General features: G+C 38.9%; 1 protein-coding gene across 2 annotated transcripts in view; it reads right to left on the bottom strand.

Annotated features, from left to right (window-relative positions):
* The window catches only part of arvcfb (ARVCF delta catenin family member b), a 346,624-nt gene that overhangs the window by 225,795 nt on the left and 103,591 nt on the right, over positions 1–17,238 (bottom strand). For both annotated transcript variants that reach the window (XM_057831628.1, XM_057831631.1), the window contains exon 2: positions 195–291. The gene's annotated coding sequence lies outside the window, so the exon portion shown is untranslated. The remainder of the gene's footprint in view (positions 1–194; positions 292–17,238) is intronic.

Genomic DNA, 17,238 nt, shown 5'->3' with positions numbered 1-17,238 from the left:
ACAAACATATTGAAATAACAATCAACAAGCCCCTAACTAGCAAAGTGAGCCAGTCCCCAGAGGAGGCATTACAGGGAAAGGCATGTGTTGGATGTTTAAACTAAAAACACTGTCAGGAAACATAATTGCTGCAATGATGAGCTGAACCAAGTGATTAAAGAAGGCTGGAGGTATGAAGGGAGAGGCGGTAGTACCTTTGATGTTGGTGAGTGCCGTCACACCACAAGCAGAACAAGGAAAGGCGAGGCTCTGATAGATTGGACTTGATTGTTCCGTCTCTTAGGGGGGGATCTGTGACCAAAATAAAATGACATTGAAATTAAGTATGCATCCAATTTGCTGATTCCACATTATTTTTAAATACTGTAGCTCTCAAACGATACACAAGCACATAGGATACAGTCACAACTGATTCAACCCTAGTCAGGGGTTCTCAACTTATGACAATTGTTTGGAGTGAGACTGTGTGTGTGTGTAGTGATTCCCTAATGATTTTCTTCAGCAGCAGAGACAGAAATACATTTAAATAATACATTTTCATTTATTTTTTTAATATATGAACAAATATGAAAATATAACAAATGTAAAAATGTTTTCATAAAATATATGTATATGGCAGAAAACACTCAGGTGACGAAGTTCCGCTCTGAGACCCGCAATTTGACGAACTTCCCAAAATTGTAGATATACATGAGTGATACATCATTTGAAAGCTTAAAATCTCAATTTTCTGGGGGAAGAAAATTTTTGAACAGGAGGGCATTTAAAAAAAAAAAAAAAAAAAAACTTTTTTAAACAGTGAAACCTTATCGGGAGGTGAGAGCATGAAAGAGCAGAATTAAAGATGCAATGACTTTAACGAGATATTATTGCGTACTTACCTTGTTACGATCAAATAACTCCATTTTGCATGTATCGCCAAGTGTCAAGACACAGCTGTGAATGACCACAGCTGGATTTTTGGGGGATTTTATGGGTGAAACATGGTAATATAACAAGGGTCGCGATGCAGAAATCGCAGACATCAAGGAGTGGTCGAAATTTTCTTTTTCATATATTTACCCTTTTAAACATTTTTCTATTTTTTCTTTGTTTGGATCGATTATTTATCATCTAACATATTGGAGAAATGACAGTAACAAAAAAAAAAATACAATTAAGCGATGGTTATGAGGTAGATATCCGTGACTTTTTACAGACACCATTTTTTTCATTGCGACGTAATTTGTTTAATATATGCGAGTATATAATTTTTTTTAAGTTGTTTTTTTTTTAAACGAAATATTAGACATCAATTAATGATTCTAAGCTAAAAATGACAGACATTTTGAATAAATAATATAATTAATTACCTTCGTTTTATGGCTGGGTTGAAACAAAAGCGGCTGCGCAACGTCTGTAAACCGGAGTTTCCAGGGTAAAACGGACAAATTAAAAATAGTTCGGGGCCTTAATGCACCATGAATCTTCTATGGGAGCATATAAACATATTGTTCTATCAAACGCAACAGTTGTTTTGGCTTAAAATACAGCCGTTTCTTTCAAAGAGCTGCTTTTTCAGTCTTGTCTGTGTTTTCCGCCATATAGTGGTGGTACATCATACGAATTTCATTCGTTCTAGGACCTGGTTTGTATGTTGAAATGGTTGTATGTAGAGAGAGATTTCCCCGTAAGACACCCTTAATCAATCCTGCAGGTACAATTACCAACAGCAATTACACATAGCAAAACAAATCAATGATAAATTAATCTGAAATTATGTCAGAAATATTGTAACCTTAACTTATAGAAACTGGCAAACAGAGGTCGGAGGAAACTGCTCGTGTGGAGGGAAGGAATTAGTATTTTTCCCTGTACTTACTGTTTGACTGTTTGTATTACTGTAACACACCCAGTATAAAATAAATAGCATTTACTCATAGTTTAGGAAAAAAAGTAGACTATAAGCAGAGTATAAATAATATGAGAGGGCAGACAAAAGAGCCCGGCTGTCAATGACTGAGAGTTGCAGGGTTAGCATAGCCTTATCATCACCAGAGAAGACAAACATCAACAACGTCACGCTGACGGAGGGACTCTACGTGCGCGTCCTGCAGCTGACTGAGCAAGACTGACGCTGACAGAGCGAGACAAGCATGGGATGGCCAAGACATCTGGACCACCAAATCCCACCATTAGCTCTTCTGGTAACCAACAATGGACAGTCCAGAACAATGATAGGATATACTTTCTTCACACAGGGAACATCTGATAACGGAGGAACCCGCGACTGCGAAGTTGACACTCAGCACTCACGTGGCGCTGAGGCTGGCAAAATCCCAACTCTTATTGCCCTGACAACAGTAACGCCCGAACTCTCTTGCCCAATCCATAACAGACAATAAACCTAAATAACGCAAAAAAAAAAATCACCCTTCTTCCGGACCACAGCCCACCTACTAAGAGCATTTAAAAGAATGAATGTTTAACTAATCGCTGTCATTTGTCTTGGAAACTCTTGTTCTCTTGTTGATTGTTGACCCTGGATTCAGCCTTCCTCTTTGTCTGGGTCTGTGTGTTGTTTTTGCCTTGCTGTCTTGATTGCTGTCGACTTGGAATAAATTGTTAACCTGCGTTTCGAAGCGTTTTTCCAGCTTTTAAAATGGAGTCAGTACAATGGGTTAAAACTATGCCTGTCAACAATAACGCGTTAACGACCATGATTAATCTGGAAATATTAACTCATTAAAAAAAAAATAACGCAATTTACCGCTCTCACTAAGTTTGGCCACAACTGCCTCCCGTAGTCCCACACGGTGATGTTTACATTCTCCGCGCGGCAATGCAGGACAAAATGCAGCCAGCCATGATGAGTGAGGATGATGACCCAGGACTGCTCCATGGCAAATTCCGTTTTAAAAAGCTGCCTAATGGAAATCTGGATAAAACAAAAGTTGTGTGCACATACTGCTGTGATGAACTGTCCTTCCATCGAAGCACAACTAGCCTAAAGTACCACCTTCGGGCAAAGCCTATCTTCACTAGTGTTAGCAATGATGCTAACACCGCAAACACAAGCTAAAGTCATCTAGCTACACTGGCAGAGTGCGGACTCGGACGTGTCAACAAAAGGACAACAACTAGGTTGACTACTGCTATCGCTCGATGGGTAGCCAGAGACTGTAGACCCATTAACATAGTCGAAGACAAGGGCCTTGAAGTTCTCATCCAGATATCATCGGGCGACCCAACATACGGAACACCTTCACGGGCAACTATTGCCACAAAAATTCATGAACTTTTTGAAAATGAAAAGGCAACGAAGGTGGAGCAACTAGCTAGAGTTACGTTTGTTGCACTGACAGGAGACCACTGGACCAAAAAAAAAAAAAAGGGTATGACTGGCTACTTAAGCAGTATTTCTAAACACCTTTACACACATTTTAGTGTCATGTTTTTCAGTTAAGTGTGTGAAAATTGACAAATTATAATTATTTTTTTTAAATCTCACACAGGTTTCAGGCCATTTAGTGTAAAACTGCAAATGCTGCATTTATTTGTGTGAAATGTTGAATTTAACAGACAAGTTGTTTACACATTTTTTGAAACACTAGCTATTGTTACTGCATTGTGCTTGTCTGCTCTTTAAGTTGGCAGTTAATTTTGGGCAACATGCCAAACGGTACTTGAGCCACATTGTTAGTCTGAGGCACTTTAATCTGTGAAACTCTTTTCTCTATAATACCGACAATTTATTTTATAGGAGCTGAGTTGTTAAATAAGATTTTAAAACTATTTGGTTAAGTATTAATTCATTGATACATTATACATTTCATCTGAAAACAAATTTTAAGTCAATTATAGTATTTTCCTAGATTTTTTTTTTCCTGAAGAGCAACTTTATTCATCCCGAGGGAAATGTGATTAATCATGATTAATCACACAGTTGAAATATGATTAACTAGATTAAATTTTTTAATCATTTGACAGCACTAGTTAAAACTAAGGTGAATGCGTGAAGTTTGGCTTTTTAGCCAGGTTGTTGGGGTTGTGCCAGCCCGGGTCGTTGGAATTGTGCTGCCGCGGGTCCGGCAGTTCGGCTGGCGTGATTCCGGGAATCTGGCTAAAAGGTCAAATTCAAAGAGCAGGTACAGGAGAATACGGTGGGCCGTGTTTTGTCTAATTTAACAAATGCATTACATTACACACATGGAAACAAATTAAGAAAGCATTTTAATTGTCACCTTAATTTACTGGTGAACGTAGGTCGGAAGAGACAATATGTAGAGGACACGGTGAACCGTGTTGTCTACCTAGTTCACTCACACACACACACCATGCTCATATTTTTCTGTGATTTCTTTCTTCATTTCAAATGTAAGCGTCACCTTCTTCCTTTTTTCACCACTACTAAAAACTGCACTAACCTTATTTCAACTCATGATGATTTCTCTCACAAGAAAACCTGACGTGCTGCCGTCTTGCGGAAATACAATAAAACTGCGACCCTGTCGTGAAAAGTGTATTTCGAGCATGTCATCAAATGTTGAGACCGATGACGATTCAAATTTTACGTTGTATGTCGAAAGAATCATAAGTTGATGCGATCGTATGTCGAGATACGTAAGGTAAGATAATATATTGGGGTTACTGCAGTGGTTGAAGGTCTGGGTTGGTGGGCAGAGTTAGGGGCATCTCCTTGTCCTCTCCATGAGGGCTGGTTGATTGGGGCACGGATGGTTCGGGTGACCGCCCTGGTCCCATTGGGAAGACGGTGGCCCAACAGTGCTATTACATCCGCACTGAAATTTGCATATAGGTTATATTTAATGGGACATTTATCCGCCCGATTTTAGCCCGTACACATGGTTCACATTTTTTTCCCCCATGAGGAAACACTTTGTTGCAGCAGATGCAGTTTTGCTGACAAAAAAATATAAATAAAATAAAATAAAAAAAAATAAAAAAATTAAAAACACTATCACTTTTTGATGGACAAATATGCCCTGAGGCAATTCCGTGTAATACATATAAATATGCCATTTATGTATTTTTTATTTCTACTTTCGATAAATGATTCTTAACACAGCACGAACTAACTGAACAGCAGCCTGACCTTTGTTTCCATACTGTGGTATCAACAAAAATACAATCATCATAGGAACTGAGAAGAAAAAAAACGACCTATGACAACAACAGCACAAATGAATGTTGATGCTTCATACCATGGGACGATTCATTCTGCCCTTTAATACGTCTGCTTCAACTGCCTTAATGACTAGAAACAAAGCTGACAAACCAAACATCGGATCAACTGCTCTCTTGAATGATGATTACATCATTTGCATCTCCTCACAGCTATGAAAAAAAACACTTCAATACGAGATAAGCCAATTCAAAATCAATCTATGTATGTTGTGAGTTAAGATCTCTTCAAATGTTTAAGAAGAAATGTCATCATCTTCAAAAAAATAGTGGAGGTGTTCAAGGGTATGTATGCGATTCCAAATCAATATTTCAATATGCAATCATTTTTTTCAACTCCTTTGTTTTTGACATGCTGAAAACATTATATTCTGACCATAATTTGTCCAAAGGCCGTCATCCGTTTTATGGATTTCTCATCTGCACAATGAAATGTTTCTCACCCATTGATGACCCTCTAATTTTCATGTTGGTTACACCTCTACCCTCAAGGCTCAATTACACCGGAACAGCTCGGCTCTGCCTGAGAATGCTAGCCGCAACTCTTATATTGAATGTGTGTAGTAGAGCTGTCCCGACTAGTCGACGTAGTCGACGTCACCAATGACGTGAATGCGTCGACGAGTACATTATCCCTTCGACGGTTACAGAAAATATATGCGTGGAAAGTTGAATTGTCGGATGCTGGGGGTTCAAGAAGCACACCAGAGTGACCAAAGCATGGACTTATTTCAATGAAAAAAAGGTGGGTACACTGTGCAGTGTCTTTAATGCCAAGCTTGCATACCATGGCAGCACGTCGGCCGTGAATGAACACCTGAAGCACCGTCATCATGGTACAATTTTGGAAGACGACAGGAGACAACAAGCTGGCGGATCATAAGTTCATATAACGACATTTTTTATTGAAGTTGCCTTTAGGTGGGTCGTACGACAGAGTATTAGGGGCTAATGTAGGTGAATAAGCAGCTAAGTACTTTAAGTAGAGCATTGCCGCCTCCGCTAAAAATATTGAAAGTATCTTTGTGTATGTTTTAGAATCGGTTTTACAAATAAGGAAATCCTTATTATTTTGCTTCATCTACATCAAATTATAATCAATAGAAAAATGTATACTCATGCTTCGTCTTAGCGCCCAGAAAAGGTACATCTGTGTAAAGTGCGTAGCGACTCACGGCTACATTACCCCTACAAAATAAATTAGACTTTTTTTCTCGTAGCAATAGTACAACTTCAAATTCGTAGTCCTTTTATTTTTTTAAATGTATTTATTTGCCCGGTCGACTCAAGCGTTGAATCAACGTGCATCATTAAGTTTGTTTCACGTACGACACTCCGGTGATACATGACATTTATTTGTTCTACTGGTGCTCACTCTAATCCTATGAACAATATAGACATACCACAAAAAGAGAAAGTAACAATTGTTTTTAATCAATTGTTTTTAATCATGTTGGAAAAGTGAAGTCACAGTGTTCTGAATCTGTTTACATTCCATTCTTTTGCAGTAGTTAATGCCATCAGTATTTGACCTCATTGTTTATTTGTGATTTATTATTGTTATTTATGTGTTTATTTGTATTTTAATAAAGAATTTAAGTGTTCCAAAACATTTTTGTGAACTAATAATCATCAACAGAAATGTAATTGCAAGATGAGTAAAAATAAATAAATAAAATAACAGGATCATTAAAAAATGATTAGACTAGTCGACTAATCGTTAAAAAAGTCTACAGACTAATCGGAAAAAATATAATCGTTTGGTAGAGCCCTCGTTGTAGTCACATGTGCTGTGCGCCTTACGGAGGACTTCTGTATTTGCCGGATGCTGCATGCATGAGCGGCTGTGGAAATTCTATGTATTTTAGTTAGTGTCCTCACCAAGAAAAACAAGAATTAGAAGAACAAAGCGAGTGACTTTTTGAGCCCTCCTTCTAGGCCGTTTTGAAATTGGTGGATATAAAGAAGAGGTGCTAGCTCTTAAATTAGGCATTTTATCCAGATGTAAATACTTGAAAATGTATAAAACTGAATATATATGTACTTTTCTTCCTAACCACCAGAATGTTGCAAGTACAAATTTCAATTGTGGAGTTTTCATCTTTGTGTCAGCTTTGTGCCTCACCATAATCAGTTCTGGATGTATGGAACATGGCACAAGTTAGTTTAGCTTGAATTTTGCTGCATCCAGAGAAGGACTCAAACCCCCTAAAATCAAACACTTACAGACTGAACTACTGCCTGTCCAAGTTGATTATTTTCTCTCCACTTTCACTTTGGCATTAAAAAGTGTTTTCTTCTTCAGGGTATGTTCAAATCAAGGACAGATCAACCCTGAGCACATAGAAGCTTGGGTACAAACATCAAAAGGGGAAGCGCTTCTCTCGACTTCAGTACATGCCTTTGCAATAGACCACTCATCATACCGGTGAGATTTATGGTTATTTCATTAGGAGTAGTTATGATCATTTTGTTTGGCAAGTGAATAACTTTGACTTAATGGAGGTCAATACAGTGAGCCATTTAATTCTCAACAAAGCATTTCTCAGGTGAATGACTAGATTAAATATGATTTGGCAGTAGTGGTGCGACAAAATATCAAAATGGGGATGTATTGCGATACTTTGCATCCCAAAAGGTTATTGATACGCTCATGCCAAGAATTGAGATACCGTTTTAAAAAGATGTCAATGTTTGAAACAAAAAAAACAAACAAACAAAAAAAAAGGTACCAGCAAGTTGTTACCAAATCTTCCATCATAATAGTGTTTCAGTTAACTCTATGGCTGCCAGCGGCGGCCCTCAGCGCCAAATCCATTAAGACTGGAAAGGGCGAATGAACCTTCGTTCATTTGAAACCAGCGTATTCACTGTCAGGGAAGTTCAAATTTGAACTCCGAGAAAAGTATCAACAGATAGCTCAATGAGAAATGAATCAACACAGCCAAGGATTGCCTGCTTCGAAGACTTTATGAACAAGATATATATCAGGGGTGCACTGTGTGCTCCAGCCAGGTGCTGTGTACATGCAGGAGTACACTGAGAATACACAAGTCAAGGGTGTATATACTTGTTGAAACGGTGTTGCTTACTATGAAACGATACCTATTATGAAAGCAAAAACCAAACTTATTACAGCCCACCTCTGGTGATTTTCAGCTGTAAAACATCGTGAGTTACGACCTTGTAAAACTAGCGCTAGCTGGTACAAGGGGGAGTAAAATCAGATAAGACAGTCCACAGAAACCCTTTGTATTATGTTCAAAGAAATACATGTGCAGCGCAAGAACATAGATAATACAGTCTAACAAATGAATATAGTATCACAACAGTTATGTGTTTTATGAGCATGAATAAATTATTCTTTCACATTCACAGTCTCTCTTTCGGATTTTCAGGGCATTTACAGGTCACTTGCTGTTCATTTTAGGGCATTTACAGGTAACTTGCTGTTCTTTTTAGGGCATTTACAGGTCATTTGCTGTTGGATTTGAGTCACTGCCAACTCATTTCTGGGTCACGTCCTGTTCTGTAACCCAAAATCAACAGCAAGTGACTGAAAATCACCAGGTAATGACCTGAAAAGGCCCAAAATTACCTCGTTGCCTGGCATTTGCTACCACTGTCCCAGTTCAAATGGATTAGACGTCTACTAGTGATAAACTTGCAGCAGAAGGATGAAGATTTTGTTTTTCTGTTTATTAGTTGTTTTGTATAGTATCCTAGAAAGATTTCCAGACCTATAGACAAGTTTCCAAGGTACTTCCACTTTACTTCCTTATGTCTGCAAGCAACTTACGTTTACACATTTTTTACCATTTTTTACCATCAATGGCGCTAGAGTGGCATCACTCACTAAAAACCCTAGACACGATTTGGAAATACCTCATTCTTATGCCATCTCGACATGGGACGTCAACATTAGGAAATAGCCGAGGGTGATCAAAAGTAAATTATCCTGTTTTATTGACTATGGCAGAGGATGGAAATGCCATCAAGAACCTGAAAAGCTTTCAGGCATTCCAGTACCTGCACCTGTACCTGTGTCCAGTGCTCAAAAAATGTTACAGCTAAAATCTTGCGCATGAAATGACTTGTTGCTTTCGATATTGTTATTACGATGATGATTGTAATTATGATGATCTTTAATATTATTTACTACAACTAATGTATCTGCTGCTAGCCTGTTGGTAATTAGTACGTGTAGATGGCAAAATTATGTCAACGCATAAATGAGTGTTAAAAGTTTTTTTGTTCGTTTGTTTACAGGTGGAAAACGCTGTTAGGCAAGGGAAGATACATTTCTGTGCCTCACAGCAACACTTACTGTACATTGATGACCATATAGAGATGTCATTCTACCCGGGGACGGCCGAGAGGCCGCGGCTCGCCTCGAAGCGGACCGTCAGCTTGATCCCGAAATCCAACTACGAGCTTTTTAACTGCAGCAACTTTAAGATACACTATTGGAGCTGGAATTACCAAGGACAGCGGGAGAAAGCCTGTTGGGAGGCCGTAATGTCGGGTGAAAGTTGGCGAGGTTCCGAAGCTCTGCTCTATGATATCACATTCTTGTATGCCATTTTTCCAATAATAAATTTATAAATTGTGATTTATTGACTTGTTTTGCACATGCACCAATCGTTTTAAATAAAACAAGAAATGGACTCATATTGTCCAAATGTTATATTGCCACCAGTATCTGCAATAAAAAAGAATGACATACTAGTTTTGTTTGTGTGTACACAACTTGTAGTATTTCCTTGTAACAAAATCCGTGTCAGCCCTTCTGCATTCGACAAATGCAATCTAATTTGTAATTTCACCTTATTTTGTCATTCAAGTGGCCGGCGTATCAATGTATATCTCACGTCAACAAAGGCTTACAGGTTGTTATAATTTGGTCCACGGATGATCACAATCATACAATCTCATCTACGTCGTGCCGAATCCATTTTTAGAGATTCCGTGGGTTCATCTGGCTTGATTTTGCAGTTTTAACATGATAACAACGCACTGCTTACTTCAACCGCAATTCATGTTGTTCTTTCTAAAGCGGAAGTTCAGACCAGACATTTTCCAAGATGGCGCCGCCCATATTTCGCATAGGAAACTTGTCGATAATCGTTGTATCGGCATATAGTGAGATTATCGTTATCATGACCTTTGTATCAACAAGATCCCGGATACAAGCGGCCGAAATGAGTTACCTCTGCAGGGTGTCCGTGCTCTCCCTTAGAGATAGGGTGACAAGCTCGGTCATCCGGGAGGGACTCTGCGTCGAGCCACTACTCCTCCACGTAGAGAGGAGCCAGCTGAGGTGGCTCGGGCATATGGTTCGGATGCCTCCCGGACGCCTCCCTGGAGAGGTGTTCCGGGCATGTCCCACTGGCGGGAGGCCCCGGGGACGACCCAGGACACGCTGGAGAGACTATGTCTCTCGGCTGGCCTGGGAACGCCTTGGGATCCCGCCGGAAGAGCTGGTTGAAGTGGCTGGGGAGAGGGAAGTCTGGGCTTCCCTGTTAAAGCTGCTGCCCCAGCGACCCGACCGGAAGATAATGGATGGATGGATGGATGGACCTTTGTATCGCAAATCGTATCATATCGTGAGATACCAAGAGGTTCCCACCCCTATTTGGCAGGTCTAAATACTAGGAATATTATACTCTCAATACCCATGCCAAGTCATGTATTCACACACTACAACTGTCTTTACTCTGCAGAATGTCGTGGCACTTGTTATGGTCAACATTGATAACTGAATTCTCAAGAAATATTTGCTCATATCCTTTGTGATACCTCACATTAAATATTCTGTCACGACTTGCTCCCCTTGAACCTACAATGAATTCGCCTGAGTTATTCTGTGATAAATAATAAATGATGAGTGGAGCCTGCTAGATGAAGGAGTGGACGTTGGCCTGCAAATTCTATCTGAATTTTCACAATCACACATCCTGTGATGTTGAAGAAAAGCTGTCTCTGAGAAATATGTGAGGTGTACGTCAGGAATAAAATGATACAGTATGATGTACATGACATTCTTGCAGAGCTGCTTTTATCTTTTCAACATTTTATGGAATGGAATGAGAGTATCTGATATACCACGCGCTCATTTGCTTCTTCGGTGGCTTGTTCCTCTCATATGAAACAGCCTCATGCTATACTGTCATAAAACTGAATTCCATGCAATTATTTCAGGCGATCTAAAGCACTCCTCATTCCCTCTAAAGCCCCAGACAGCTCTATATTGCCAGGTAATGGCTCCGCTGAAAGCAGAGTGGAAAAACTCTATTGCAAATGCTATACTTTGTGTGCAGACTGTGTCTGGAGAGAGCAGCAGCTAATTGCTTCTTCTCAAAGAACATTAGAGACCATCATCATTAGTCCACACAAACAGACGGACTTCTGTGATAAGGTGGGGGGGGGGGGGGGCTTTGAATTGTATTGACACTCTAGACAGCTGGTAAAAACACCATGTACTGTATGTGTTCATGAACATTTTCACCCACGCGTATACTTCATTTGCTATCTAAAAGGTTTTGGAAAAGCTTTTTAAAACATGCAATAGCCAAAATAAACTATTAATGTCCTGCATATTCTCTTTTTCAGGCAGCATTGAGCTGGTTAAGTTTGAAGCTCATTTACAAGCAGAAAATCTATTGCCATAGACTGTCAGCCATGTTAAATTTCTAGTCATTTTCCCTTTTACTCTCATGAGTCTCTGCATCTGTTGATTAGCTAAGGCCAGGTGATGGTGCACTGGTTGGTGCAGATACCTTTATAGGGGCACTTGGACAATGTGATTTTTTTTTAGCACATGAACCTTTTCAGTTTGTGTGCACTGGCATTCCGTCTGTCGCAGGGTTACAGTTCTATTTGGGCCAAAATGTCAGAACAGGAGCGCACAACATCAGCCTATAAACTCATTGCTGTTTGGTCTGATACTGTATATTACAGGTTTTTCATGGACTTACAGATGTGACAAAACACAGAAAGTCAATACAACACAAGTAATGCTGTTTACAATAGAAGATAATTTTTCTTTAAGCATTGTCAAAGATAATGAGGATGAACACTGGTCCGGATCTGTTATCATATGTTTACACATACCTATATATATTTCATTTATTGATATTCATGCTAGGGCTGCAGCTATCGATTATTTTAGTAGTCGATTAATCGATGAACTAGTTAGTTCGAATAATCGGATAAGGAACATGAAAAATTAAAATACCTGCGCTAAGCCTCAAACGGTCTAAAATAAATAAATAAGGATCTATGTACAACAAAAGAACAATTGGCTAACTTACATAGCAAAATTCTGCTAGCTTAAATGCTTTAAAACTTTATCTTTTATTATGATTTTTTTTGTGCAATGTTCTTAACAAATGTTTCAGACACATATTCACACACACACACACACACACACACACAAAAGGCTAAATATACCTATAAACTAAATTACGAATGCATTAAAAAAAACTTTGCTCATGTTGATCTTAACAGGGAGCAGCTGGATTCAGCCATGTGAAATGAAGCAGAATAGAGGGCTGTGTATCCACCCAAATCAATAAACTAAATGCAAACACTTTCAAAATAAACCATTACAGCGCCACTTTAATTTAACAAATACTAAAAGCAGCTAAATTTGAATCTTTTTTTTAATCGAATACTCGAATTAATCGATTAATCGTTGCAGCACTAATTCGTGCCTTGATAAGTTTTTGCAATAGGGAAAAATTCCTAAGGTCAACAATCGACCAATTATTAGGAGTGCAAAATATAATTCCAGTTATCTTCAAAACAAGTTCAAAATGAATTATGACCACCAGGATCCCTTTACTGGCTAAATTAGAACCTACAGGCAACAATAAGGCTAGGTTCATACCGCAGGTCTTAAAGCATGAATCAGTTTTTTTTTGTGTTTTTCCGACTCGAGTGAGGTATTAATTTCACGGTCTGAACAGAAAAAGTCGCATAAAAGAGTGGGCCATTTCAAATCCGATCTAGGTCACTTTCGTATGAGGTTAAAATCCGATCTGGGCCACATTTTTCCAGAATGTGGCTGCGGTCTGAATTGTCAAGTCCCCCAAATCGGAATTCATGCAGCAATTACATCAGCAAAGCGCGAGAGTGGCAAAGCGGTATGGTAGCTGTGCATTAGCGTTAGCGCCTAGCTTGAACGTGGCTTTTGGGGAAAGAGCGGGCTTGACAATAGTCATAAAAAAATTAAATGGGTTGAGGATAAGCCTGAGAACACTCGGTTTTCTCTCTGCACCGAATGAGCAATATTTCAAGATTACTTACAAGGCGGGGAGTCGGGACAAACTGTCCGTATGTGTGTGTGCATGTCATGTGTAGTCATTTGTTTTGATGCTCCTGCGCATGCGGGACAGTTTGCTCAGTGCACCTCGGACTGCGAATTAGTGTGCATGCATTATACTTGAACAGGCTCAATGGACAAAAGCAGTCGGAAGGGGCATAAAAAACAGATATGACAAAAAAATCAGAATTGTGCATTAACTCATTTGCTCCCAAAAACGTATAAATATGTTCTATTTTTAATTCTTTCAGTGTCCCAAAAACATATTTATGTCTTTTACGTTTTTTTTTTTTTTTTTTTTTTAACAAGAGGCATCTCTAGGTTTTGTTGCACCTAAACTGCAATGCACAATGCACAATAAAACTGGCCACTGGAGGGCAGTAGCGCATTTTGTAAGAACGCATCTCGGGCCAAGAAAGGAAGTGAAGAAAAATAGTCAGGAAATGGAAGTTGGAGGGATCTTGTGTAGATGCATGAGAAAAATGTGGAGAACGATCGGGGAAAAAAAGGCAAACGACACTGGAGGAGTGTTTTGAAAAGAAAACAAAACCAACGTCAAAGAAGGATTAAAAATAAATCTATCTTGATGAGACAGACGGTGACGGCCACAACAGCATCAGGTTCTACACGCGTTCTGCGGAGCTCACATTGCGTTACTCCCGAGCCCGGGGTTGAAACCAACGATGAAGATGATGAAAAAAGTGAGACCGATATTGATCCGGACTCATCAGATTACTGGGAGCCACCTCATTCAACCGGGAGCAGCCGAGAGCCTTCCCCGTTGTTATGTGCGCAAATAGTTCAACAGTTCAATAGTTTAGTTATGTGTAAGTAAATTGTTACTTTGCAATCAAAAGCACTATTTGTCTTGTTGTTTATGTCATTTTGTAGAACGAAAACATTCAGATGTTTGGGATGTCACAAAAGTGAAAAATAGCCGTGTTAAAGTCAATGTTTGAAACATATGCTTTTACAAAAAGCTCAATTTCTCTGTTTTTTAATCAGAAATTGGAAAATTGCTCAAACCAAGCTATCTTTTAATGCTATTTTCTAAAGAGTGGAAAAAGATATGAAATAACTTTTTTTTCCTGCTGAAAGAAGTCTAATCTTTATTTTGATTGTTTCCATGTTTAAATAGCAATAGAACAGAAGTTTCTGTGGGTGGGCCTTGCAAAATCAGTCAAAATCCAGTAAAACAGCCGGGAGCGAAGGGCCTTGCTCCGGTGAAAATGTCTGGGAGTGAATGATTTAAGACCTGCGGTATGAACCTAGCCTATGTCTGCAAGTAATGAATGCAATTAATCAGCCCTGAAACATGAAATTAGGGCTCCAAGGATTGATGCAAATTCATACCTAGTAGGCCTGAGCGATATTGGAAAAAACTACTGTTGCGATTTTTTGGGGGTTTGCGATATATTGCGATATTATATTGCGATATTAAAATAAAAGTATATACATTTTTTTTAAAGAAATTTTCACTTGATGACTCGCCAGTGTACAGTGATCCCTCGTTTTTCGCGGTTAATGGGGACCAGAACCCGCCGCGATAAGTGAAAAACCGCGAAGTAGCGCACCCCCCCAATTTTTTTTTTGTGTGTGTTTTTTGTGCTCAGTGTATTTATTCAGATTTAGCATTGCAAAGAGATACATATAAGACATGTTTTTTCTCACTTTTTCCCTCAAAGTGATTTAAGAAATGTATATAAAAGCACTTCATATGTCAAAATTATGATCAGTTTTAAACATAACTGTCCAACCAAATCATTTTTGAACAAGTACTGTAGTAGATAAATGCTTGGCTCTATTAAATGCTTCTGTTTATCTACCTTAGCTGTGACCGTTGGAGCGACATGTAGAAATTTCAAACTCCTCATGATCACTTCTGACATTTATATGTCTCCAACATCTCCACACACACACACACACACACACACACACACACACACACACACACACACACACACACACACACACACACATTCATTCCAGCGCGGCTTCCTTGCAGAAACTGTTTAACAAGTTAAACGTCGATTGACAGATGCCCGTGTGAAGTCTGCTTCTTTGGCCAGATCAAAGCCATCGTTAACTTTAACAAGCAAGTGCCGCAGTGATTGAGACGAACAAAGGGCTAGGAGAGGGAGGGTGTGAGGCTGTGCGCAGAGTAGAAAGCAAGGCGTATATGGATTTAAAAAAAAAACAAAAAAAACTATTGCACGTGCTTGCGATGGGACTATCACGCATGTGCACATCGCGATGGCGATGTTTAAACGATATATCGTTCAGGCTTAATACATAGCATATACCTGGCAAATTTCATTGTGATCCAATCAGAATAACAGAGGAGTAGCGATTTTAAGTAAATATTCATGCAATGAAGCAGCACTGAGTCAATGTGACGCGTATACATCCCCAGTAGATTGTAGACAATGAGCAGAAACAGAATGTATCTAAAACAGCGAGCGAATTATTATTCAGTCCAAATCTCCTACAAGGGCTGGAACAACTACACTGTCCATTGGGAAAAGATAGCAAAAGGTCAGAAGAAAATATTTTAAGTATATAACTTAAAATAAATAATTCTTGCATTTAAAGAATGAAAATAATGACACAAAATAAGATGAATTCATCTTTGAATCCAGTTTATAAGGTGGTAGGTTTTATTTACTTGAAGCAACACTAGGAAATTATTTGATTTCACTCGCTCAGAAAAAGAAGTACAGCATCGCTGTTATGTTATCCCTCCCATGGCGACCCCACATTTGCTATTTAAGTGTCCTATCTTTGGTACCAGTTTGGGCAGATCCCAAGTGTTACCGTGCAAGTGTGATACTGATATTGGTGTTGGATTTTTTTTGTGCTATAACGACATTCAAAACAATTGCTTTGGACTTATAATAACATGATGTATGTTTTTAGACATGAAGTATAAAATTCACTGCCATTGACAGCTGTAAATTTCAAATGTCAATGTGAACTGCAAAGGCAAGAATTACCTTTGTAGCTCATCAGTGAGTTGCACTTTACGGCTGACAAACTAACCATTTCAGTGATAATTATGTACATGAATGTGAACCAATAGTTTCGATAATTTGTATTATCCATCTCAACAATCATTACTTTTGTATTTCCTGTCTCGCCATGTAGGCGTACTCTTTTCTGAGACATGTTTACAGAGATGTGGGCGAAGAAGTCAGAACAGGAGGCGAATGGATGAAAACAGCCAAAGTTAACGGCTTGCTCATTTGTATTATATTCTATCGATGCTCTCACAATCTCTGCTATTCTGACAGTGGTGGCGAGAAGGAATGGTGAAGAAAGAGATCAGAGCTGATGGAAAGGTAACAAACAATCTCTGAGCCATCACTTGGAAAGACTGAGCATCAATCCATCACCTATTCATTGAAGGCCTGCCTTGAAAAAGACCGAAAACCAGACACCTACTTCTCTTTGACATTGAGCATGTGTGAGTGTGACCTAGATTTAGCTGTACCTGAGCTTTCCTGCTGTCAATCAAAAGTGAGAGTGCTTGGAGATTTTTTTTTTTTTTTAACTATATGCATGATGGACTATTTCCGGGTAATCATTAAATACTGTAACATTTAACAAATTTAGGAGGTAAAGTTCTAATTATATAACTTTCATCAAAGGACATTAACCTTCAAACATCTATGGTAACATCCCGCATTTCCTATTGTCTGTGAGTTTACTCATTTGTTACCCTAATTACA

Source organism: Corythoichthys intestinalis, chromosome 3, assembly GCF_030265065.1.
Source record: "Corythoichthys intestinalis isolate RoL2023-P3 chromosome 3, ASM3026506v1, whole genome shotgun sequence".
Classification (NCBI taxonomy): domain Eukaryota; kingdom Metazoa; phylum Chordata; class Actinopteri; order Syngnathiformes; family Syngnathidae; genus Corythoichthys; species Corythoichthys intestinalis.
Note: the sequence above shows the minus strand (reverse complement) of the source record. Positions and strands in the feature narration are given on the sequence as shown.